This window comes from Delphinapterus leucas, chromosome 12, assembly GCF_059928025.1.
Source record: "Delphinapterus leucas isolate spDelLeu-1000000601 "Yukka" chromosome 12, BTC_Dleu_Yukka2, whole genome shotgun sequence".
NCBI lineage: Eukaryota > Metazoa > Chordata > Mammalia > Artiodactyla > Monodontidae > Delphinapterus > Delphinapterus leucas.
This window is the reverse complement of record NC_143140.1, coordinates 36,015,893-36,042,213: the sequence shown is the minus strand read 5'-3', so window position 1 is coordinate 36,042,213 and position 26,321 is coordinate 36,015,893. Positions and strand designations below refer to the sequence as shown.

Genomic DNA, 26,321 nt, shown 5'->3' with positions numbered 1-26,321 from the left:
GAAGCAGCAGCAGCTATTCTCCGGGAGCTCTTCTACTTGTTTTTAGGAAGCAAACTTTGACTAAGCATAGTTCATATGTCTTCTTTGCTTTTCCGAAGCTTTTAGAGATACAGAAAAGCTTCTGCTGCTGAAACCTGGGAAAATGTCAAAGGAAAGAGGTGGAATACCTGAGTAAATCAGAGCTTGATATATATAGAGAACCACTATCACCTTTTGTGCTTGAGAGTCAATGGTTTTAACATGGCCTCAGTAACTTTCAAAGACCAACAGGAAGACACAAAGCCTTATTCATTTGGGCTTCCCTGGTGGCGCAGTGGTTGAGAGTCTGCCTGCCGATGCAGGGAACGCGGGTTCATGCCCCAGTCCGGGAAAAAAAAGTCTTATTCATTCACAGGCCAGAATGAGAGCATGCTAAAGGCTGGTAGCCTCTTTCTCTTTGTGTGTTATTTGGATTCCTAATCATGTTTAGCTTATTACTGGACTCTCCTCTTTTGGATGACAGAAAGGTGATCACATCCTCCTGCCACAGAGCCCTAACTGACTGTTCTTATTTGAGAACCTGTGTGAACTAGGGCAGTTTATGTATAAGTGGGCCCTGAGACACCTTTATTATTATTGCGACCAAACACGCTAAGCTTCCAAGTGAATAATAGTCACTGGAACAGCAAGTAACCACTAAGGAAACGTGAGAGTCTGATCTTAAAATGAACTGTGTTCCTGCTGTAAGGTAATAAGGTGCTGGCCAACAGAATTCCAATTATCTGTGAATATTTCATCCATATTTCTTACTCAGAGAAAGACATCACTGCACTTTTTAGACAAATGGGGAGGGGTTGGGGAGGAATAGAAGGCAAAAATAAAAATGAAATCTGGTCTGATAGATGAGGCTTAAAGGGGGAATGTATTTGTGATTTATATTTCCCCCCAGAGCCTTAAATAATAGAGTCTCTGTCATTTTAAACTAATTCTGATTACTGCAGATAATAGTTTTGCAAGTCTAATTTACAGCCCCTTTCTATTGTTTTCATTAATATTGGAACAAAAGGTGGACTTCATCAGGGCCTTCTGACATGAATCAACATAGTATTGGAACAGATTCTGTTATAAGAGGGGCACATTGTGCTTGTCTTCAGCTAAGTATTACAGGAACGGCTCTTTATCACTTTATTCACAGAATCTACGGTGAAGCTCATTTCTTGGTGTGCTGATATCATTTCTTGGCCTGCTGATCTCATGTACAATTGTAAATGGGCCGCATGAAATACAACCAACCAGGCAACCAGGACCACAGGTTCTTAGAAACTTACTTAGTCTTCTTCACCCTCTTTCTTTACTGGTGCTTTTGTTTCTGAACATGACTTTGTTTACACAGTAAAGAAAGAAGTTGAGGAAAATTTGAAATATCTACTAGCCTTATTTAAATCATAATCTACCAATTAATGCCTATGACTATCATTTAAAATTGGAGACATCTAGCATTTATACAGCTGAATAAAAGCAAATGACTCAGACTCTAATGCCGAATGAGTAAAATGTTTTGTAACTGTATAAAAGGAGAAATGTGATTAAGTAGTAATAATAATAATAGTTGTTGGAAATAGAGTTTTTCCAGGCAGGTCATCAGAATTTTGCTATCATATCTTTCAGTGAGGAGACAGGCATTTCGCCTTGACCAAGTTTTCTTATTACGTTAAACTTGTTTTCTAGAACCTGCTGATTATCCTACTCTCCTAAAGTATCTTTGTTGCATCTTTATTATTCACCTTTATTTGCCTTCCCCCATCTCTCCATGTTTGTTTTTTAGATGTAAATAACACCTCTTCTAGAAATTCAATTCCCTTTTCTCATCACTAAAAAAAAGAAGCGAAATAAACAAACTAAACACAAGCAAAAACTTTCATTGCAATTACTGCTTTGTCTCTTGTTCACTTAAGTTTAACTCCTGTAAGGAAAGGTTGTCCACCATGAAAGCTAACTGATGCAAGGAGCAGGAAGAATTCATAACACTTCGATTCCCAGTCGTTTGGGGGACACTGGTGGTCTGAAGAAGTCTTCACAGAGATATATTTTATTTCTCTTATCTATTAGTGGCCATAATATGCATTGTTTTTCACTCAACATAAATCAAGTGATTTCTTACAACAGTCTCATTTAGAGCTACACCATTTTCCCTTATCTCGAGGATTTTTGCTTGGCTGGTTTATTGTTTTTGATGGAGATGAGGTATTGATAGAAGAATGGAGTAGGTATTAGATGAGGTTTCAAATGAAAAGAAGTGGGACCCTCAGAAGACATCAAGAGAAGCTGGCGGTCTGGCTGCTATTACAGAGCTCCTCTCATGAATATTTCTTTGGTGAATTTATCAGAAAGTGGCCTTCAGCCTTAAAGGATTAGAAACCTGACTTGTCAATATCCCCTAGAATAGGTTAGTTTTTCAAGGGTGAGTGTGTAGTAACCAAGCTCTGAAGAGTAATATATAACCAATAATTCCAATTGATTGAGTTGTATAATGAATGATAAGAGCCACATAAGTGCCACATACCATAGAATATTCCTGTTGTCATGGCTTGTACATTCTCTCATACACCCGAGGCAACTGGTGGGCAGGTACTACGTGTCTAGCAGAAATATGGTCAGCAGGAAAGGGCTGCTCTGTTTATGTTTCTATATTCACCATGGTCTATCTCTAGCTCTCAGGAAAGGTCAGAGAAGAGCCCTTCTGTAGGAGGAAATGGGTGCCTGAGCTAATCTCTGCAGCAGGACCTGGTGTGGGGTAGAAGAGCTTCATCAGTACGTGCTCATGCCAAGTCTGAATAAAAATCTGGGTCAGGATTATCTGTACATTCTGTCTCAGGTTACAAAGATGTAGCAGTGGTTATCTTGGTGATTTCAGCTCTTGTTTTTCTCTTAAGTCACACTATGACAGCTGGTCACAGCTGAAATCCTAGGTCTTCCTTTTCTATCCTCCTTGTGTTTTCCTTCACTGTTCTGTATTTCTGTTCTCCTGTTTCCTGCAACCCATGTCTTCTTCTCTCTTGCCTTTTTTTTCTCATTGTGGTAAAGTACATCCTTAAGGGACTTCTTTTTTTTTTAATTTTTAAATTTAATTTTATATTTGTATACAACAGGTTCTTATTAGTCATCAATTTTATACACATCAGTGTATGCATGTCAATCCCAATCGCCCAATTCATCACACCTCCATCCCCACCCCACTGTGGCTTTCCCCTCTTGGTGTCCATATGTTTGTTCTCTACATCTGTGTCTCAACTTCTGCCCTGCAAACTGGTTCATCCGTACTATTGTTCTAGATTCCACATACATGCGTTAATATACGGTATTTGTTTTTCTCTTTCTGACTTACTTCACTCTGTATGACAGTCTCTAGATCCATCCACATCTCAACAAATGACCCAATTTCGTTCCTTTTTATGGCTGAGTAATATTCCATTGTATATATGTACCACAACTTCTTTATCCATTCATCTGTCGTTGGGCATTTAGGTTGCTTCCATGACCTAGCTATTGTAAATAGTGCTGCAATGAACATTGGGGTGCATGTGGCTTTTTCAATTATGGTTTTCTCTGGGTATATGCCCAGCAGTGGGATTGCTGGATCATATGGTAATTCTATTTTTAGTTTTTTAAGGAACCTGCATACTGTTCTCCATAGTGGCTGTATCAATTTACATTCCCACCAACAGTGCAAGAGGGTTCCCTTTTCCCCACACCCTCTCCAGCATTTGTTGTTTGTAGATTTTCTGGTGATGCCCATTCTAACTGGTGTGAGGTGATACCTCGTTGTAGTTTTGATTTGCATTTCTCTAATAATTAGTGATGTTGAGCAGCTTTTCATGTGCTTCTTGGCCATCTGTATGTCTTCTTTGGAGAAATGTCTATTTAGGTCTTCTGCCCATTTTTGGATTGGGTTATTTGTTTCTTTAATATTGAGCTGCATGAGCTGTTTATATAATTTGGACATTAATCCTTTCCCCGTTGATTCGTTTGCAAATATTTTCTCCCATTCTGTGGGTTGTCTTTTTGCCTTGTTTATGGTTTCCTTTGCTGTGCAAAAGGTTTTAAGTTTCATTAGGTCTCATTTGTTTATTTTTGTTTTTATTTCCATTACCCTAGGAGGTGGATCAAAAAAGATTTTGCTGTGGTTTATGTCAAAGATTGTTCTTCCTATGTTTTCCTCTAAGAGTTTTATAGTGTCCAGTCTTACATTTAGGTCTTTAATCCATTTTGAGTTTATTTTTGTGTATGGTGTTAGAGAGTGTTCTAATTTCATTCTTTTACATGTAGCTGTCCAGTTTTCCCAGCACCACTTATTGAAGAGACTGTCTTTTCTCCATTGTATATCCTTACCTCCTTTGTCATAGATTAGTTGAACATAGGTGCATGGGTTTATCTCTGGGCTTTCTATCTTTTCCCATTGATCTATGTTTCTGTTTCTGTGCCAGTACCATATTGTCTTGATTACTGTAGCTTTGTAGTATAGTCTGAAGTCAGGGAGTCTGATTCCTCCAGCTCCATTTTTTTCCCTCAAGACTGCTTTGGCTGTTAGGGGTCTTTTGTGTCTCCATACAAATTTTAAGATTTGTTGTTCTTGTTCTGTAAAAAATGCCACTGGTAATTTTATAGGGATTGCATTGAATCTGTAGATTGCTCTTGGTAGTATAGTCATTTTCACAATATTGATTCTTCCAATCCAAGAACATGGTATATCTCTCCATCTGTTGGTATCATCTTTGATTTCTTTCATCAGTGTCTTATAGTTTTCTGCATACAGGTCTTTTGTCTCCCTAGGTAGGTTGATTCCTAGGTATTTTATTCTTTTTGTTGCAGTGGTAAATGGGAGTGTTTCCTTAATTTCTCTTTCAGATTTTTCATCATTAGTGTATAGGAATGCAAGAGATTTCTGTGCATTAATTTTGTATCCTGCAACTTTACCAACTTCATTGATTAGCTCTAGTAGTTTTCTGGTGGCATTTTTACGATTCTCTATGTATAGTAACATGTCATCTGCAAACAGTGACAGTTTTACTTCTTCTTTTCCAATTTGTATTCCTTTTATTTCTTTTTCTTCTCTGATTGCCATGGCTAGGACTTCCAAAACTATGTTGAATAATAGTGGTTAGAGTGGACATCCTTGTCTTATTCCTGATTTTAGAGGAAATGCTTTCAGTTCTTCACTATTGAGAATGATGTATGCTCTCGGTTTGTCGTATATGGCGTTTATTATGTTGAGTGAATTTAGAGGAAACACTTTCAGCTTCTTACTGTTCAGTATGATTTTAGCTGTGGGTGTGTCATAAATTGCTTTTATTATGTTGAGATAAGGTCATGCTATACCAACTTTGATGAGATTTTTTTATCATGAGTGGATGGTGAATTTTGTCAAATGCTTTTTCTGTGACTATTAAGGTGATCATGTGATTTTTATCCTTCCTTTTGTTAATGTGGTGTATCTCATTGAATGATTTGAGAATATTGAACCATCCTTGCATCCCTGGAATAAAGCCCACTTGATCAAAGCTAGTGCTTCCATTTTCTTCTCTTTTTTTTCTTATTTTATCTTTTTGCTCTACTTAATGGGATATTTGCTCAAAATATCTTCTAAGCTTTCAATAGTGGTTAAAAAAGTTCTGCTGTAATATTTTTAAATGTGAAGATTTTTCTCTTTTCTTTTAAAATGTCCTACTGTTCTTGTTTCATGAATGCAACATCTTCTTTTATCTCTCTGAGGTTATCAATGATGGATGCCTAGATTGTATTTCCTCCTAGTTGTTTTTTTTCAGGTTGTTTGCTTTGATCTCTTCCATTCTTGTTCGAGATTTTGCTTAGATATTTAGTAGTCCTTGATTGTGTAGTGATGATTTATAGTGAAGGAATAAAATGATGATTCATTATTTTGAACCTCAAATTTGACCCTGAGTGAGTCTGTTGTTGGGGAACTGTCTTAGGTATTTCCTTTGAGAAAGTTTCTCTGCCTGGACAGTGAATGCCCAGCTGCTGGAGTTTTTGGGAGCTGAATGGGATCGGGGAAATATGGGATCTGCAGTCAACTTTCAGTGGGTTCAGTTACTTAATCTGCCTATACTTCATGCTGTTCACCCCACCTCATGTCTTCAGCCTCTTTTTCTTTGAACATTTAGTTACTGTAGTTTTAATGGAGTTTGGAGAGGGAGTGAATAATATGTAAATGTTCAATCTGCTGTCCTAACCTGGAATGTATGGGAAGGTTTTCAGGCCATCTCTTTCACAGGAAAACCTATTTTAAAACTACATTTAAAGAGAATAGTGGTTATTTGGTATAACATCCTAATTTTACAGATAAGGTAACTGAGGTGCAGAAACTTTATCATTTGCTGGGTTGAGAGTAACCCAGGCTCAGAGAGAGAATTGTAGCATATTTGTTTTATCTTATTGAATGACAAATAGGGATATGACAAAGAGGAAATATGAAATACAGAAATAAAATGAGGTGTAAAGGACATAAATTTCAGCTATGTATGTTTAAGGTTTTCTTCATGACCTTTATCTTTTATAATCAGGAAAATTTCTGCTCATGTGAAGACTGTAAACCCCTATTGATATAAATAATTGTATTGAAATACTATATCTAAGAGTAGATTTACATATAATATAGCAGTGGAAAAAATACCTTGTGCAGTTTTTTTTCATACACATTTACTCTGGTTTTAAAGTGATTTTACTTTGTAGGTCTAGGCTATTGAGTTGTTTTTGTGTGAAGTTTTTCAGGTTTATAAGCAGAAAAAAAAAGTGTGGCAATAAAAAGGAGTGTAGGGAAAACTGGCAGCCTACAGCCTTTGTGGGTGGTCATATTTTCAAACAGATGGAAAACTAAATATTTAAAGTCATGTTTTCCAATGACATAAACATTTGAGCAAGACAATTACATTTTGAAAATTATGATAAGAACATTCTTTCTAAGGATTTGAATTGCTCTTAAGATGAATTTGGTTTCCGAAAACCTTATGAAACTGTTCTACAATACAGGAAGTTTTGTCATTTTGATATTTCAGATATAGCCTCCCTGAGAGAGTTCTCTGTGCTTTTCTAAATATATAAACATCCTCAGGTTCAGGGCTCTGGACATTATCAACACTGAATAAATAGTGCCCTGCTGACAGAAAATGGGAGATGTGATGTAGAGATGTTTGAAGGCAATTTTTAAAAATAGCAAGCTCTTGAGAAAATTAACATATAGAGTTCTTAAGTAAAAGTAGAAATTATGACTTAGTTATATAAAGATTTTTTGTTGTTGCTTTTCTGTTTTTGCATGTTAATTGTATCACATCTATGGGAACACTTACACTAAACATATTTAGGGAGTTTTTCCTTTCAATGCTAAGATTGCTCTGAGTCTGCTGTCACAGCTAAATAAATATAGTAAGAAGGCATTTATTCATAATATGTCTGTAAATTACTGCCAGCAGTCTCAGTGACCAAGAGTGCATGTGTTAAGAATTGTCTCAAACAAAGAAATGATTTCTCTCTGTGTAATTGTTAGCTGTAGCCAAGTTCACTTAAAACCTTTTACTATTACTAGTTTGCAGGCAAAAAGTGCTATTTTCTGTTTCATCTAGCATTCATTTGAAAAATATCTGCCTTGGATGTCATAACAGTGATAACAATGATAGCCCTATTAAAACTCTCTGGATAAGATGTGGCACATATATACAATGAAATATTACTTAGCCATAAAAAGAAAAGAAATTGAGCTATTTGTAGTGAGGTGGATGGACCTAGAGTCTGTCATACAGAGTGAAGTAAGTCAAAAAGAGAAAAACAAATACCGTATGCTAACACATATATATGGAATCTAAAAGAAAAAAGGTTCTGAAGAACCTAGAGGCAGGACAGGAATAAAGACGTAGACGTAGAGAACGGACTTTAGGACACAGGGAGGGGGAAGGGTAAGCTGGGATGAAGTGAGAGAGTGGCATGGACTTATATATACTCCAAATGTAAAATAGATAGCTAGTGGGAAACAGCCACATAGCACAGGGAGCTCAGCTCGGTGCTTTGTGACCACCTAGAGGGATGGGATAGGGAAGGTGGGAGGGAGATGCAAGAGGGAGGAGATATGGGGATATATGTATATGTATAGCTGATTCACTTTGTTATAAAGCAGAAACTAACACATAATTGTAAAGCAATTATACTCCAATAAAGATGTTTAAAAAACACAAAACTCTCTGGATATACGTTAAAGAATTTCAGGAGAGCTGGCACAGAGCTGAGTCAGAGGGCCTGAATCCTCGTGCTTATACCTGTGGGAGGACATTCAAAACAATTACTGCCCTTCAGCTGGATTCAGACTTTCATTCTCTATGTTCTAATCATCCCTTGGTCTTTCCAACACCTAACTTGGATTTCCCAGTGTGTGATTTCTTTGAAAAGGGATTTCTAATTGTAACAATAGTTTCTCTACTTTGTTCCAAACTGTGCTCCATAGATAGCACCTGTGTCCAGAAAGATGTTAATAGGTATTCTGGAGAGTAAAGAGTTTTAGCTAAGATCAATTAGGGCTGCCACTGGCTGAGTCCCAGCTTGGAGGGTCAAGGTATCAGGGCCTCTTTGCCCCTCCAGCCTTTGCTTTACCTGGCATCACCCTGACAGGGCATCCAGGCTCTCTCCTGACACTCTCACATGCAATCTAGAAAGACCAGGGGGTTAACCCCTTACAGGACCACACTTGGCCAATAGGCAACAGGACACAGAGGATAAGACTCCGTTCTTCCACCCCTCAGCACTGCTGAGACACATTCTATGCGGCTCTTCAGAGGCTTTCAGGGAGATCTAGCCCAGTTTCCCACCGCAGTGCCTGGCCCCGTAACATACCCTTGTAGTGATTTCTTCCTTCCCTGTGTTACTGTTCTCTTCCTCCTCTCTGGGTCTCTGGGATCACTCCCCAAAATAAAAGCCCTTGTCTCGCCGATTCTGCTTTTGACAGGGGGAGAGGCAGGCTAAAGCAGTAACAATGCACATTAGCTTACTGAAGTCTCCTGAGAGCTCCTGCATTTAAAAAAATAAATAAGCACACAAACAAAAAACAAAACCAAAGACTTGTTCAGCACTGTTTCCCAATTTATAACTGTGGAAGTAGAAGAACATGTTTTCTTTTTACAAACCTTGTTACTGAACACAGGATGCCTTTAAAATCTGGGCCAGGGTTGGCTTCATGGGTGTGTGTCCTATGCAGCAACATCAGACCCTGCTGTTAGAAGGGCCCTGAGCTTGGTTTAAATCTCTGCTGCCAACTTTTTGAAGTTCTTGTTTATTTACTTATTATTTTTTAAAATGAATTTTTATTGGAGTATAGTTGCTTTACAATGTTGTGTTAGTTTCTGCTGTAGTCATTTATGAAAAAGGGGCTTCACATTTTTTATTTTGTACTAGGCCTTGCAAGTTATATAGCTGGTCCTGGCCTGAGCTAATGAAAGAAATTCAGACCTTAGACTATGCTCCTCAGGGCACCTTTTGCAATCCTATAGTCCTTGTAGTTGAAGGAACCCTGCACTTAAAACAAGGGTCTCTAATCCTTTCTTTGATGCTTTTTACTTTACATGGGTGGGTTAGTGATTGAGTCTATCAGTGCTTCAGTTTGGCTGCTAATGATGGGTGGATAAGACCAGTGGCTCTCAGCCCTGGCTGCACATTAAAATGATCTGAAGAGTTTTGAGAAATATCAAGTCTGGATGGGACTGTGTCCGCAGTATTTTAAAGCTCACTCTGGTGGTTGGGATACTCAGCCAGGGTTAAGAGACCAGGATAGAATGATACCCACCTTTCCACCCAGCTCTGTTTTCTGTGTGTATAATGTTAGTTACAGGCTCGAGCTACATAAGCTTCCACAGTTCTCATTTTATAACACAGAATAAATTATCAAGAGAACATTGAAAGCTATTTGAGGCATAGTAGAGTATAGGGAGAAGAGTTTAAATTTTCATAGGATCTTATTGTTGGACAGTAACTTGGAAGGTTATAGCTCATTCGTACACCTAATATAAAACAGTATTTAGAATACTTCAGCTATACACACAGAGGTATAATAAAAAGGATTGTAGGAAACAGAAGAGAAGTTCAGAAGAAATGGGAAATCCAGTTGGCTTTAGTGTGAAGAACTACTCCAGCATATTATAAAAACAAACAAACAAGCAAGTAAGCAAGAAAACGAATCGAACCAATTGTTGGATCACCCTTTGTTTCAAGGATAAAAACATAGCTCCAGATAGAAGCATCCCAGGACCATCTGGAGGTTTGCAAATCTTTGGGGGAATAGAATGCTCTTAATTGGGGAGAGAATAACTCTGAATCAAAGAGAAAAGACTGAAAAAAATATGAAAACAATCATGTAAAAAAATGAATTAATTAGCTGTCTCCATCTAGAATGTAGCAAAACTCTAATTAGTATGCAAAATAGACATGAATAGTATTTGATGGATAGAAAATATGCATCTGAATCCTTTCCCAGATTTTTCTCTGACAATATAGAAGGGAATCATTAATAATTTGCTGTCTGATGGAAGTCAGAGTCATTTTAGAACCTAGCTTTTACATTATTAATATGTGTTTCATTGTGTTTTCCCCCACATACCAATTATTTTCCTCGGAAGGAGGAAGTTAGTTGTCTGCCATTTTTCTGACAATATATTTTGCTGTTTTTCCCCCCTGGGACCTCTGAACACTTGATGAGAAGAAAACCACTTTTATTTATTATCACCCATGAATGTTTATCTACTAAAGTTCAGAGTGCATCAATGAGAGGTCCATAAAAATAAATCTCTATTTTATTTTCTTTTAAAAAATAATTATGTAAAACCAAACTCCGTGCCTTCACCTGCTTGTTTCTGCATCACATGTGGTTCTGCAGATGCGTGTATCACTGGGCAGAAGACAGTTAGAGCAAGGCCCTCGGCCACTGAGCTGCTTATTATGTTTTCTCAGTCTTTTTCAACCTCAGAAATTTGAGTCCTCCTCTTGAAGCATAATCAGGTCAGTGAATTAGATGATATCAGTTGCAAATCTTGTGTACTCTTTCTGTCTGCCATAATTGGTAACAAGTTCTTCTTCTGCGCTCTGGCCTGTCTCTTGGGAATGTGTCAAGCTTTGGATGAGTCCATCCACCCTCAGATATACTTTCTGTTCAAAACCTAATTTTTATTTGTTGCTGTGAAGGCTCATGTGGGCTTTATTCAATTTTGGTAAAAGAAGTGAGATTGACACTCCTAGCTGTCCTGTGGATCAGGAGGATGGGCTTTTATTCAGTAATTAAATAAATGAAAAAAGAATGGATCACAGCTTCAATTTTTATTTTTATAAAATCTGACCCAGGGACTTCATTGATATTCTGTATATTCAGAGCATATGTCAACGGAATGACATGCTGAAGTGATTACATTGTGTGGAGAGAAAATTATTCTGAAGGAATCTAGGAATATTTTGCTGATTCTTCACTCTATGACTTAGCTATATTTCAGTTCTATACTTTTGTAAAATCAACAGTAGAAGAGTAGCATATTTGGTACTGATGAACCTAGTTGCAGGGCAGGAATAAAGATGTACACATAGAGAATGGACTTGAGGACACGGGGTGGGAGGGGGAAGCTGGGGCAAAGTGAGAGTAGCACCGACATATGTATACTACCAAATGTAAAATAGTTAACTAGCGGGAAGCAGCAACATAGCACGAGGGAGATCAGCTTGGTGCTTTGCGATGACCTAGAGGTGTGGGATAGGGAGGGTGGGAGGGAGGCTCAAGAGGGAGGGGATATGGGGATATATGTATGCATATGGCTGATTCACTTTGTTGTACAACAGAAGCTAACACAGTATTGTGAAGCAATTATACTCCAATAAAGATCTATTTAAACAACAAAAAAAGAGTAGCATATTACCACTTAAGATTAATCTGCTTTATCTTGCTCTAGCATATGTGTTATGCCTATCATTTACAAAATATTTATAGTATTCATATGTACTTTATAGAAGGAGAAATTGGGATTCAGAAAGCTTAAATATCTGACTATAGTCACTTCATCTAGAACTCATAAGTCTTTTTATTTAAGTATTTGCCAGGTTGATCCCTCCACCTTTCAGATAGTTTTATAGTCTGAGCCATTTTATTATATATATATACACACATATATATACATATATATGTATATATATGTGTGTATATATATACACATATACATATATATATACATATACATATATACATATATATACATATACATATATATATATATTTTTGGGGGGGGCTGCACTGGGTCTCTGTTGCTGCACGCGGGCTTTCTCTAGTTGCGGCGAGTGGGGGCTACTCTTCATTGCGGTGCGTGGGCTTCTCATTGCAGTGGCTTTTCTTGTTGCAGAGCGTGGGCTCTAGGCATGCGGGCTTCAGTAGTTGTGGCGCATGGGCTCAGTAGGTGTGGCTCGCGAGCTCTAGAATGCAGGCTTAGTAGTTGTGGCGCACTGGCTTAGTTGCTCCGCGACATGTGGGATCTTCCCGGACCAGGGCTCGAACCCATGTCCCCTGCATTGACAGGCGGATTCTTAACCACTGCGCCACCAGGGAAGTCCTATATTTTTGAAAAAATTATATGCGTATATATATTTTATTATGCATTTATATTTATTATATCTGTAAAATTCCATAGAAATACTTAACTAAAACAGTATAATTATTAGTGAATATTTCAGTGAACAATAAAAGTAACAAGTATAAAATTCAATTCTTTGAGTATCTGTTGAAGTGAGCTTTATATACACATGGTATATAATCTACTTTCTCATTAGTTCCCTTTGGAATTGACACTGTGTTTTTACAGCATAGGCCTTCGTTTGAACCCCCAAATTGACATCTTTCCCTTACTTAAAGCTTAGCAATTCTTGAGACAGCAAAAGTGTTGTTATGTTTAGCAAGCTCAGTAGAGCAATAAGAATTTCTTCCAGCCTTGGAGTTTTGTAGTAGGAACTAAGATGACTGTCTTCTGAAATCACAATAACTTTGGTGTGTTTGAAATGGAGAATTATGTAACATGTACAGAAAACAATGATTGACAATGAATTTTACACATATAAAAAAGGATATACTTTAGGAGAGTGGCCATATACCAGTTTGGTTATTTAGGGATAAACATGAAATTAATAATGAGTGACATTTACATAGGGATAGTGAAAAGAAATATCCAGTCTTTATATACATATGTGTGTGTGTGTGTGTATAAAGATCTATTTTGGTTTACTCATATTTTTGGCACAGTAACAGACTAAGAAAACAATATTTTCCTATGAAGTCCTTACCTGGATAATCTCTGGGTCCTATTCCAAATCCTACCCCTAATCCACACCTGTCAGATGTTAGCAGTTACCTTGCATTTGTCAGATCCTGGGGCCCATTTGGATATCCATTCTCCTTGATCCCTTGAATTTTTTGCTTTTCTGCTCCTCCCCTCCTTGGGAAATGTTCTTTTTCTCTTAGACCTGGGGTCTCTGAGAGCTTGGTTCTCCTTCTGTGTCTATCACTGTTTTTTTCAGTCTGCACTCTTTCCTCTTTCTCTCCTGATCCTGCTTTGCCCCTGCTCCCCAGCTGAGCCCTCAGCCCTTTATTATGTCTTTTTCTTACTCCTGCAGTTCTCATCCATGCACTCGTCATCAGCTTTCTCTTCTGCCTCTATTAATAAAGCTTTTGAAATGGCTTCCAATGGATTTTCCCTGCTCAAATATTTCTTTTTCATTCCCTGTGGTCCAGTCTCATTAAGGCTAAGTCAGAGACCAATAATTATTGCTCTAAGGAAGGAAGGGATACTGTCTACAACCCAGAAGTCATGGTTCACCTTTTAATTTTAAATCTGACATTTTAAAAGCCATAGAGAGTCAATAGTTTTAAAAGCTAAGGGGAGGTTTTTAAATACTCAGATACATTTGGAAGATTCAGGGCTTCCAAAGGTATAGCCTGAGGGAGCCTGCCTGACTCTCTCTCAGAGAAGTCCATATTGAATGTTACCATGCCCACCAGGATGTGGGAGTGGTTGAGTAACAAAGACGAAGGCAGGTAGCCTACGCAGATGGGCCTGATAACAACTTCACTGGATCGAGCACACGTCGGAATGATACAGAGAAAGCACCTGAGAATTCCAAGGTCCCTAAGAGGCAAGGGACATAGAAGTGTGGAGAGGAACTCAAGAGGCCTTTGATAAGGAAGAGTTATGTGGTGGTTAGAGTGAGGATGAGGTGATTGCACTATCCTGCAGCTGGCGGCCATGCCACCTGCAACAGTGCCAGAGTGATACTCAGATGTCCACATAGGATGGTCTCAATTCAGCAGAGACCAGTTCAGGACACCCAGGGACCTGATGGGCCAAGGCACAGCTCAGCAGACATATGAAGACTCAGAAGATAGCGTAAGGACTGAGCATTCCTCCCTATCAAAGCCACATGGAATCCAGATGCAAAATTGGAAAGAGGAGGAGGGGAGATCAATTAAGAGAGACAGAAATCTTTACAACTAGATACTTATCCCAATGAGGCTCTTTTAAAATCAGTGTCTACAATACATTTGATTAGCATGATCAGACATTTTCCCCATTAACAGCCATGTCTACCACTACTAGGTGCAGTTGGCTGTGTCTGGATTTGTGGTAATGACAAAAAGACTATATTCCTACTTTAATGGGTTCACAGTTAGTTGGGAGTATTTATTTCCAAGTCATCTTTCTCTTTTTAGTAGTGAGGCCTTATCTGACTAATGAATATGACCTCAGCATGCTAAACTCGATGCGTGCAACACTTAACTAATTGTTTTCCTTAGCACTTACTATTTTGCCTAAATTCTTTATTCTGTCAATTATACTTTAAAAAAATTGAAGTGTAGTTGATTTACAATATTATGTTAGTTTCAGGTGTACACCAAAGTGATTCAGTTATATATATATATATTTTTTCAGATTATTTTCCATTACAGGTTATTACACCATATTGAATATAGTTCCCTGTGCTATACAGTAAATCCTTGTTACTTCAATTGTTCTTCTTATACTCATAGTGTAGTTATCCTCTTTGAATTTTCCTTCCTTTTTCTGAGTTCCTCAGAGACAATCTCCAAGCATCTCCCTGTGTTCCTTTCTCATTGCTACCATAATATTTCAGAAAGATGTGAATAAGTGTAACATCATGATTTATCTTCAAAATGGGAATTTATTTCCATCTCTATCTTAGAAACATTCAATACATGGAGGGGATATTCCTGATAATTTACTTTGGCCCTCAAGTTTCCTGATACTTTATTCTTAAGGTAACAAATTACCATAAACAGAGTGACTTAAGACAACACACATTTAATCTCTTCCAATTCTGGAGGTCAAAAGTTTAAAATCAAGGGGTTGGCAGAGCTGCATTACTTCAAGAGAGAATCTGTTCCCTAGTCTTTTCAGGTTGTAGAGGCCACCTGGGCCACCTGCATTCCTCAGCTCCTGGACCCTTTCTTTTTTTTTTTTATACCTTTATTGGAGTATAATTGCTTTACAATATTGTGTTAGTTTCTGTTGTATAACAAAGTGAATCAGCTATAAGTATACATATATCCCCATAACCCCTCCCTCTTGAGCCTCCCTCACATCCTCCCTATCCCAGCCCTCTAGATGGTCACAGAACATTGAGCTGATCTCCCAGTGCTATGCAGCTCCTTCCCACTAGCTATCCATTTTACATTTGGTACTGTATATATGTCAATGCTACTCTCTCACTTCATCCCAGCTTCCCCTTCCCACCTCGTGTCCTCAAGTCCGTTCTCTACATCTGCGTCTTTATTCCTGCCCTGCCACTAGGTTCATCAGTACCGTTTTTTTAGATTCCATATATGTGTGTTAGCATACGGTATTTGTTTTTCTCTTTCTGACTTACTTCACTCTGTATGACAGACTCTAGGTCCATCTACCTCATCACAAATAACTCAATTTGTTTCCTTTTTATGGCTAGTAATATTCCATTGTATATATGTGCCACATCTTCTTTATCCATTCATTTGTCAATGGACATTTAGGTTGTTTCCATGTCCTGGCAATTGTAAATAGTGCTGCAATGAACATTGTGGTACATGACTCTTTTTGAGTTATGGTTTTCTCAGGGTATATGCCCAGTAGTGGCATATGCTGGGTCATATGGTAGTTCTATTTGTAGTTTTTTAAGGAACCTCCATACTGTTCTCCATAGTGGCTGTATCAATTTACATTCCCACCAACAGTTCAGGAGGGTTCCCTTTCTCCACACCCTCTCCAGCATTTATTGTTTCTAGATTTTTTGATGATATGGCCATTCTGACCGGTGTGAGGTGATACCTCATTGTAGTTTTGATTTGCATTTCTCTAATGATTAGTGATGTTCAGCACCCTTTCATGTGTTTGTTGGCAATCTGTATATCTTCTTTGGAGAAATGTCTATTTAGGTCTTCTGCCCATTTTTGGATTGGGTTGTTTGTTATTTTGATATTGAGCTTCATGAGCTGCTTGTATATTTCGGAGATTAATCCTTTGTCAGTTGCTTCGTTTGCAAATATTTTCTCCCATGCTGAGGGTTGTCTTTTGGTCTTGTTTATGGTTTCCTTTGCTGTGCAAAAGCTTTTAAGTTTCATTAGGTCCCATTTGTTTATTTTTGATTTTATTTCCATTTCTCTAGGAGGTGGGTCAAAAAAGATCTTGCTGTAATTTATGTCAGAGAGTGTTCTGCTTATGTTTTCTTCTAAGAGTTTTATAGTGTCTGGCCTTACATTTAGGATTTAGGTCTTTAATCCATTTTGAGTTTATTTTTATGGATGGTGTTAGGAAGTGTTCTAATTTCATTCTTTTACATGTTAACTGTCCAGTTTTCCCAGCTCCACTTATTGAAGAGGCTGCCTTTTCTCCATTGTATATTCTTACCTCCTTTGTCAAAATAAGGTGACCGTATGTGCATGGGTTTATCTCTGGGCTTTCTATCCTGTTCCATTGATCTATAGTTCTGTTTTTGTGCCAGTACCATACTGTCTTGATTACTGTAGCTTTGTAGTATAGTCTGAAGTCAGGGAACCTGAATCATCCACCTTTGTTTTTCTTTCTCAAGATTGCTTTGGCTATTTGGGGTCTTTTGTGTTTCCATACAAATTATAAAATATTTTGTTCTAGTCCTGTGAAAAATGTTATGGACCCTTTCTTATCATCCAACCTCTTGCTTTCATCACAACATTTCTTTCTACTAACTCTGATCTCCTTACATCCCTTTATAAGGCCCCTTGTGTTTACACTGTGCCCATTTGGATAATCCAGGATAATCTTCTCTCAAAATCCTTAATGTAATCACGCTGTAAAGTCCCTTTGCCATGTAAGGCAATATTCACAGGTTTCGGGGATTGGGCCTGGATGTCTTTGGGGAGGCCCTTATTTTGTCTAGCATACCCACTGTCCATTCTAGGCTATCTTCCACTGTATCAGAGCCTTCCAGTTGCTGTCCCATGGATGGAACCTGTGCATTCTCATCTCAACCTGTTTGCTCTTGACTTTTCCCATATTTGGAATGAATGCTTTTACTTAATGATACCAGCAACTGAAATGCTACTCACCCTTTAGTTCTCAGCTTCCTTTCATCACTACCCCACCCCACTATGCTTTTCTTCTTCCTGACCTCTTCTAATTGCTATTTTATATACCATGTGAGGAAGAAGGTATTTACTATATTGTATCTTGCACTGTTATTATAATTATCATGAAAAAAATTTAATCAAGGTCTACTATAGGTAAAGCATTAATTTTAGATGTTAAGAGAAATATAGACATATGTAAAGTTGATTCTTGACATAACAGAATTTATAATCTGATAAGAAATTAAAAATATATACTACTAGGGTCAATGTGATGTGTTGGAAAGAACATAGATTTTTCATCATAATGTCTTGAGTTGAATCATAGCTCTAACTTGGGGCAACTTATTTATCTCCACTGAAATTCAAGTCTTCTCATCAATGAAATAGAGATTTTTCATTATAAGATTCAAAGTGCAAACTATTATAGTTTGTGAAATATCTGGTTCATAATATAAACTGAATAAATTTTCCTACATGAGTTTTTAACATTAAAAAAAAAGTCTATGGGCATACAGAGGACAGAGAAAACAGTCAGTCAGAGAAGGCTTTGTGGAGAAAGTGGGATTTGAGTTAGGCCTTGAAATCTGGATATAATTTACTTCTTAGAGATAGAAAACAGGATCTTGGACATGGGAATTTGGTTCCAAATTATGTATGCAGACAACCAGTTGGGAGGAAGCACAGTATACTCCTACAAGGAAGGCTTAAAATATAGGCTGAAGAATTTGAAGGTCAGGCTAAGGGTTCATCCTGTTGTCAGAAGAGAGTGATTCATTCACAAGCCTTTGTTTAGGCCTCCATCATTTCTTACCTGTGCTATTAAAAGCTCTATAATGATAGGAACTATATCTGTCTTGTGCACTTCTGTATCCCTAGCATCAGGACAGGGCTTGGCACATCATATGAAGCACTCAGGAAATGTCTGTTGGATAACCAAATAGAGAAGCACAGGAAGATAAACATTACCACATAATAATTATTATGTTTTCCTCTGATGCAGAACAAAATGATCTGAGGACAGAGACATCTTGTACACCTTTTCCAAGCTTTCATTCTTCCTAAAAACCAGTAGTGAGGACTATAAATGTGAGGAGATAAATTATCTGCTGTGTTGGAAGCTGGAAATACCTACAAACATTTGAGTGCTTTTAAAAATACAATAAACAAAAGTATCTTGCATTATAAATCTCAAAGTCATTTCTGTGAAAAACTATTAGTTATTCTTCTTGTTCCTATGATTCTGAAACTTTGATTGCTTTGGTAATTTATGGTGATAGTTTTGTATGTAGACCCAGGAGGATGGGTTTCATAAATAATTGAAAAGAATAAACAGATTCAATTTGCTTATGCTTTATGATTTTTAAACAAATTTATATTTTTGCATAATTCATACTTTCTGTCACTAAGTTTCTCTCTTGCCAGGAAGTCATAATGACTGTATGATGCATAAAATGCTTATCCCTTTGAAGACTGATTGCTGGAGCTGATGAGGGAAAAAAAAAAAACCAAAACCATGGACACAACAGAAAACTCTGTTGAATATCAGAGCCTGAATTGGTTTCTGATATCCAAACTTTTGTTTGAGAACTTTGGGTCTTACAGACTGCTAGTAAACTGAAACCTCTTTTCTACTTTTAAAGTATACTTTCTACCGAGCATAAGGAAGCAAGTTTAATCATTAATAGGTAGATAACCATGGCAACACCATAGTTACGCTGCTATAATCAGCATCATTTTCTATCTGAGCTAAGAATAGCATAACATGTTGAGAGTTTTACTTTAAATATGATTTCTAAGACTGGAGGTTGGTAGATGAAAAGGTATGCTACATTATAATTGTTCAGCCAAAATTTTACATTTTCTTAGAGATAATGGGAACAAGTTATTGCGATGTCAATGATATCTACATCAAATGTTAGTTGGTATATTTCCACCACATCTGGCTACATCTTAAAAGAACATGTAAGATTTTTAATTAATAATTCTTCTACTCAGGATTAGGGAAGTAGCCACCCTGGAAGTAGAAAAAAATGAAAGAAGGTCACAGAATTGGGGAAGTATAGAAACCTATTTTTTGATGTATGTGGCGGAGCCTGCATCTAGGTGGTTACCATGAGAATGGTTCTTGCCAGTGGAACATGAGAAGTTCTAAATGTCACGATCCAGGCTGAGATGATCAGACCAGGTGTCCCCTTCTTTCTCTGATCACTTGTCAACTGTCCAGATGGAGAGGATCTAGCTAAGGAAAGATGGTGGAGTCACTAGAGAGAAGTATCTGTGGTCCCAGAATCATTGCATAAAACAGAGCCCACCACCCACCCTCACTGCACTGTTACATGAGCAAGAAAGTTTGTGTTAAGCTGCTGAAATTTAGATGTTGTTTGTTTCAGGGATTATCCTAAAACAAGGGATGGAAGACTTTGAAAATCAAGGAAATCCCAACTTCTTCTGATGGTTCAGGCTTGGGAAGTGATGTTGGCATGGGCATCAAAATATGTTCACAGGAATTCATCACTTTTTCCCTTGTCCAGTGAGCCAGGGCAGGGGCTGTGGATATCCTGCCCCTCCCTGTCTCTTCACCTGTGCTTATGAGGTGCCTGTTTCCAGCCCACAAAGGCCACACCATGTGCCCTGCCTTGAATGCATGACATAGAGCCGACTTGTTTGAAGTGACTTAGCAAAACCATTACCAGTGGACAAATTAAGTTTAGCTAAGCTGCTACTTAAAACCCATTAGAATTTTTGCCAGTGAATATAAATCCAGTAAAATAGCTTCATTTATTTTCTTATTTATGAGTGTTTGAGTCCTGGTATTTAATTTTCTTTTTATATGGTGCAGAGATATTGATAAAATCCTTTATGAAACATGGATTATTTTTTAATCTAACTTCCTTTAATAGTATATCTAATATTCAAGAAGGAAAGCAATTGACAACTTTTAATTTAGAGTACAAATTTTTTAACATTTGGTAGTTCTGAGTAAACCTTAGGAATATTTATTCCCACATACGAACTTTTTAATTAGCCAAAAGATCGTTTTACTTTTAAAATATTTCATCAAGAAATATAAAATAGGGGACTTCCCTGGTGGCGCAGTGGTTGAGAGTCCGCCTGCCGATGCAGGGGACACGGGTTCGTGCCCCGGTCCGGGAAGATCCCACATGCCACGGAGCGGCTGCGCCCGTGAGCCACGGCCGCTGAGCCTGTGCGTCTGGAGCCTGTTGCTCCACAACGGGAGAGGCCACAGCAGTGAGAGGCCCGCGTACCGCAAAAAAAAAAAAAAGAAATATAAAATGGGAAAGGAAAGACATATAATCTTTGGATCACTTATTTTTTAAAAAATTATTTTATTCAAGTATAGTTGATTTACAATGTTGTGTTAATTTCTGCTGTATGGCAAGGATTCAGTTATATATATATGTATATATATTCAGTTACATATATGTATATATATACACATTCTTTTTCATATTCTTGGGGATCACTTATTTTGAGCTTAAATTTAAAAAGAAAATATACTTTCAGCTTTCTCTTAAAAAGTCATCTAGAAGGTGTTGCTGAGAATATTTGTAAGAAAGTGATCCACAGGAAGATGACATATAGGATGATTTAAAAGTAGCCTTTCTACAAAAAAGCCATTTCCACCCTAGTTTTTGGATTTGTGGCTTCCATCTGCTTGGTTCATAGTAAGAAGTCTCTGCAGCTCCAAATCCAGGCATCAGACCTGGGTGCATCCTGTCTCTTGCAGAACTGGGAGTGACAGACGATCTTTGATCAAGGCTACTGAGAGGCGGAGAAGAGCAGGAAAAAGACAGACAGAGAGATGTTAGAGTGTATGTGTGCTGCCTCCCGTCTTTTAGTGGTTTCAATGATATCTTTTAATTTAAACTTTGGGTGCCATAGCAAGCCCCAAACGTGTCCAGTTTGAAGCAAATGTTTTCCTTAAGAATTAGTTATGTATTTCCCTAAGGAATGATTGTTCTTAAGACCCCTGAGTAGTTTCTTATAACAACAGTAACAACTGCAAAAACGTTATAGAGAAAACTCAGCAAAAATAGTATTTTGCTTTCTTTTCTCTTCAGAAGGAAAGAGGCAAATAATGAATGTGTGCATGCCTGAGTATGTGCAGCTTGGGTATGGGGGCGCACATAAATAAATCGTATTTTACTGCCCCAGAGTATTGGGAATCATTCCAGTTATCTCTTTCTGTGTAATGGAGTACCTTCCCCCTCTAACTTAGTGGGATAAAACAACAACCATTTTATTAATCTTACACTTTCTAAGGGTCAGGAATTCACTCAAGGCATTGTCTTTGCTCCCCAAAGTTTGGGGCCTCAACTGAGATGAGAACCACATATCTGGTGCCTTGCCTGGGCTGGTTCAAAGGCTGTGTCTGTTGACCTGCGCCCCTACATGTAGCCTCTTAATCGTGTCCTCAGGGTAGCTGAACTTTTACCTGGTAGGTTAGGGCTCCCAAGGAAGGTTTCCAGCAAATCAGGCAGAAGTGCCATGGCTTTTTATGACTTATCCTCAGAAGTCACATTGTGTCTCTTCCTATATACTCTATTTGTCAAAGAAGCCACAGCCTACCAGATTCAAGTGGAGGGAACATAGACCCACCTCTTGATGGGAGAAGAATGGAAGAATTTGTGGCCTTGTTTTAACATGACTACAGGAGGCATAGATGCAGACGAAACTTACAATCCAACAAGTTATTTATCTAGGTCTCTCAGTATTCTGAAGACCAGGTGTTTGGATATTAACTTTTCTCCTTTGGACCACCCTAACCTTTCATACCCCTACATTTTGCGTTCCTGAGAATGTTGATTTTTTTCCTGTGATTTCCTTTCTATTTCTGAGCTTTAGCAAATATATACAAAGTAATATTAAACATTGTTTCCTCTGTGTTTAACTGGTGACACTTATCCTTACCAAGACTAGAGAAAGTCTTGCCTAAGGAGCTGGGCACTGATACAGTATTATAAATCCCCTGGAAGAAAGGGAGCCGTTATTGATCTAACTGGGGGATATCTCAGTGTGTGTCTTGCTCCCCTCTATCAGCTTACCCACAGAGCTGACTGTTTGCTTCTTTGGGTTTTCTTTCATAGGGATTGGCTTCCCCTGTATGGAAAGAGTAATGCAGACTGAATGGTGGCATTCAGGTGCCTCATCCTTCAAGGCACTGGCTTGAAGTGGTTTTCCATTTAACCCTGCCTTTGTCTTCTTCTGTATGTACCTCTTGGTTTGTGTCTAGTCTTCTAGAAATATTCTCTAAGCCTGATCATTGGATACATCCTTCAAAGACTTCAGATCTGCTCACTTTATCTGACTGTGCTTGTACTTACAACCCTCCTTGTGTATGTGACAAGTCAGCCAACTCCCGAATCCTGGTGTTTCTCTGTTCTCTTGTCATAAACCATAACTTGTCCCTGCCTGACTCCAACAGAGGCTCACCCTCCCCACAGTCCAGCGTGGCAGTAAAGAACAGAATGTTAACCTATGGAGAAAATCTTCCCACATGAATCCTGGCCAGATGGTAGGAAAAAGTCAGAGTGGGGGTGGGGTGGGGTTACCCTCAGTGTTAGTGCTTTTACATTTTAGTTTGATTGTATTATGATAGGACCACGTGGTCTGATGAGACAAGCACTACCTTTCTAAAGAAAAATGTCCAGTCCTACTCTTTATTTGCTTGTGAAATAATCAGGGGGTTTGTTTGTTGGTTTAAATCAGCTGTACTTGTTATTGTAATTGTTTAATTATATAATATGGAAGTGAATGAAATATGAATTGCAAAAAGAGAGCTAGGGCTTCCTGGGAAAATAAATGCATTAATTGCTTTATTAAGTGCTTTATTGAGCAATATCTTTGTAAAATTAGGTGAGGGAGAGATAAGTATAAAAGGTAGTAAAATAATTGTAATAAAGTAGAAGGATCTTGCACTAAGTTCGCTACCTCATCTGAGATTTATCTTATCCTCAACAAATGATAGTTATTATGTATTGTATTTAAGGATAAATAACCAGGTGGACAAAGTTAGTACATATTAGGTTCTTTTGTCTTTGGATTGACACTTGAAACAGAACTTGGGTGGGAGGGGGAGATTGTGTTTCACTTTCAAGGCACAAAAAAATGTGTCTTGCCCAAACATCTAATTACCTTCTCAGGAGGCTGTGTTGATTCTTCCAAGCGTTGATGGGCACAAACTGTCAGATGGTGATAAATTATGTATCTGCTCAAATGATGTATCATGGGCCCAAGTTTTTGTATCAAGGAATTTTTGTAACAGTGAGGACTTGCCCAATCCCCCTACTTAAAATTGTAACCCTTACCCCATCCTTTTTCCATGGTTCTCCCTATCCTCTTTCCTGCTCTTGTTTTTCCCGCATAACAATTATCACCTTCTTATATATCATACAATATCCTTACTTATTTTATTGCCTCTCTTCCCCCACAGCCTAGATTATAAATTCATAAGAGCAGAGATTTTTCATGTTTAACTCAGAGCTATACCATAGCATTAAGAACAGTGTCTGACCACATATGGTAAATACATGCTCATGCACACACACACAAACACACACACACAAATTTATGAATAAATGAATTTATGAATGAATGAGAAATGTGGAATTCTTATACTAGTAATTAACAAAACTTTCCAACCACATAATAAAGCTTGCCTTGAAGTCACCCCAGAATTAGATTAGATTATTTTAGATTAAGTAGATTACAGACACAGACACATACACACACAAAATCAGGAAGTGACCAGTGATAAATACTTATGTCCATAAGGATAACTTTGAAGATAATGTTGGATTCAAGAAACAGAACTCCATCTCAAAATGGCTTAAGCAGTAAGAATACTTACTACTTTATATAATAAGAGGTTCCAGAAGCAATATAGCTCCATACTGTCTAATACAGGAGTCCAACAATGACATCATGGATCCAGCTTCTCTGAATCTTTCTGTGTTTCCACTCTTAAAAGAGTCAGATTTGTTCTCAGGCTTCAAAGTGGCTGCAACAATCCAGGCATTACAACCAAATGCAAAGATGTTCAGAAGAATAGATTATTTGCTTCTATGTGTTTTCCTTTTAAAAATTAGGAAACATTTCCTGGAAGCCCTCCAGCAAAGTTACCCTCATGTCTCATTGGTCAGAATTGTATCACATGCCTACAGTACTAAACCAATCATTGGCGGGGAGAATGGGTTTCCCCATGGTTGACAAATTAAGACTCACCCTCTGTCCTGTCCTAAAGCATATGGCTATGAGAAGAAGGAAGGAAATTGGAATAAATACATTTTGGGGGGAGGGGAAGAAGAGAGCGGACAGAAATAGATGCTTGATAATGTCTGCTACAACACTAAATGCATTTGTATGTGGAGTTAAGGCTAAATATTTATAGGCTTGTTTGAAGTAGGTGGTTTAAAACGTAATAAAATGAACCTCTTTAATGGTTTTATATTTTCCTTATACTTAACCAACTAATTCTCTTTGTCAGAAGAGACATTGGTCTGATTTCATAAATTCTTCAACTTTACTTCAGTTAAAAGAATTATCTTGTTTAAATTCAAATAAAACTGTATTTCTTACTTAAAATATTACATATATTAAAATTTTATTTTATGTATATATCCATCCATCTCTCTATTATTTTCTATATATTTATGCATAAATATCTGGAATGAAGCTCATTTAATGTTAATGAGAGTTTTTAGTTTTTTACATTTTGTATATGTTTTTTGCTATCTTTTTTTATACTCTTCTGGAGAGCTTGAATATTATGGAATGAGAATGTTTCATATTTATAAAAATAATAACATTATTCTAAAAAGTAAAAAAAAGACAAGTAGATATATAATATTGTAAAAGTATCTCCATATTGTTAAATCCAATAAGCAAATTGTAAAAAAAAAAAGTATAGTATAATCCCATTTTGTAAATAAATAAAAAGAGAGGGAAAACTATGTTATTAGAGGAACAGAAAAATTTGAGACATTTATATATAAAACAGATAATAGTGCTTATCTCGGGATGATGCTGGTTTATGGGCACTTGCACTTTTCACAGTTTCTATATTGTTTGAATGATTCTTCAATGATTGTATAAATTTTTTTTTTACAGTACATGTTATTCTTTTTTTATTATTATTGAAGTATAGTTGATTTACAGTGTTGTGTCAATTTCTGCTGTACAGCAAAGTGATTCAGTTATACATATATATTCCTTTTTACATTCTTTTCCATTACGGTTTATTACAGGATATTGAATATAGTTTCCTGTGCTATACAGTTATAATTTTTATAAGTATTAAATATAGTGTATATAAATAATAAGCAATCCCATCCCCCAATAATTAATCCCTTTTGTTGGGTTACTCTCCCAAAGCTGCAAATCCCTACTTCCTGCTGCCTCTGCAAAGGCCATGGTCAGCCTGTCATTTTCTGCCGCTCGATACAGCCCCTGACTGTTGAATGGCTCTCCTGGAGGTTACAGAGGTGAGTCACAGGTGCCTTCCCACTTGTAGTAAATGCTGACGCTCTTTATTGCTGCTGAAGCCTGTTCAAAGGGAGGTCAATGGTGTGACTCTGGCCTTTGCACTTAGACTCCCCACTCTACCCTCCTTGGACTTTAACAGTAGTTGACTTTGCAAAAGCCTACTGTGAGTGCA

General features: G+C 37.6%; 1 pseudogene; it reads left to right on the top strand.

The window, feature by feature from the left end:
- LOC149747861 (uncharacterized) overlaps nt 1-26,321 on the top strand; it is a 174,601-nt pseudogene that overhangs the window by 101,693 nt on the left and 46,587 nt on the right.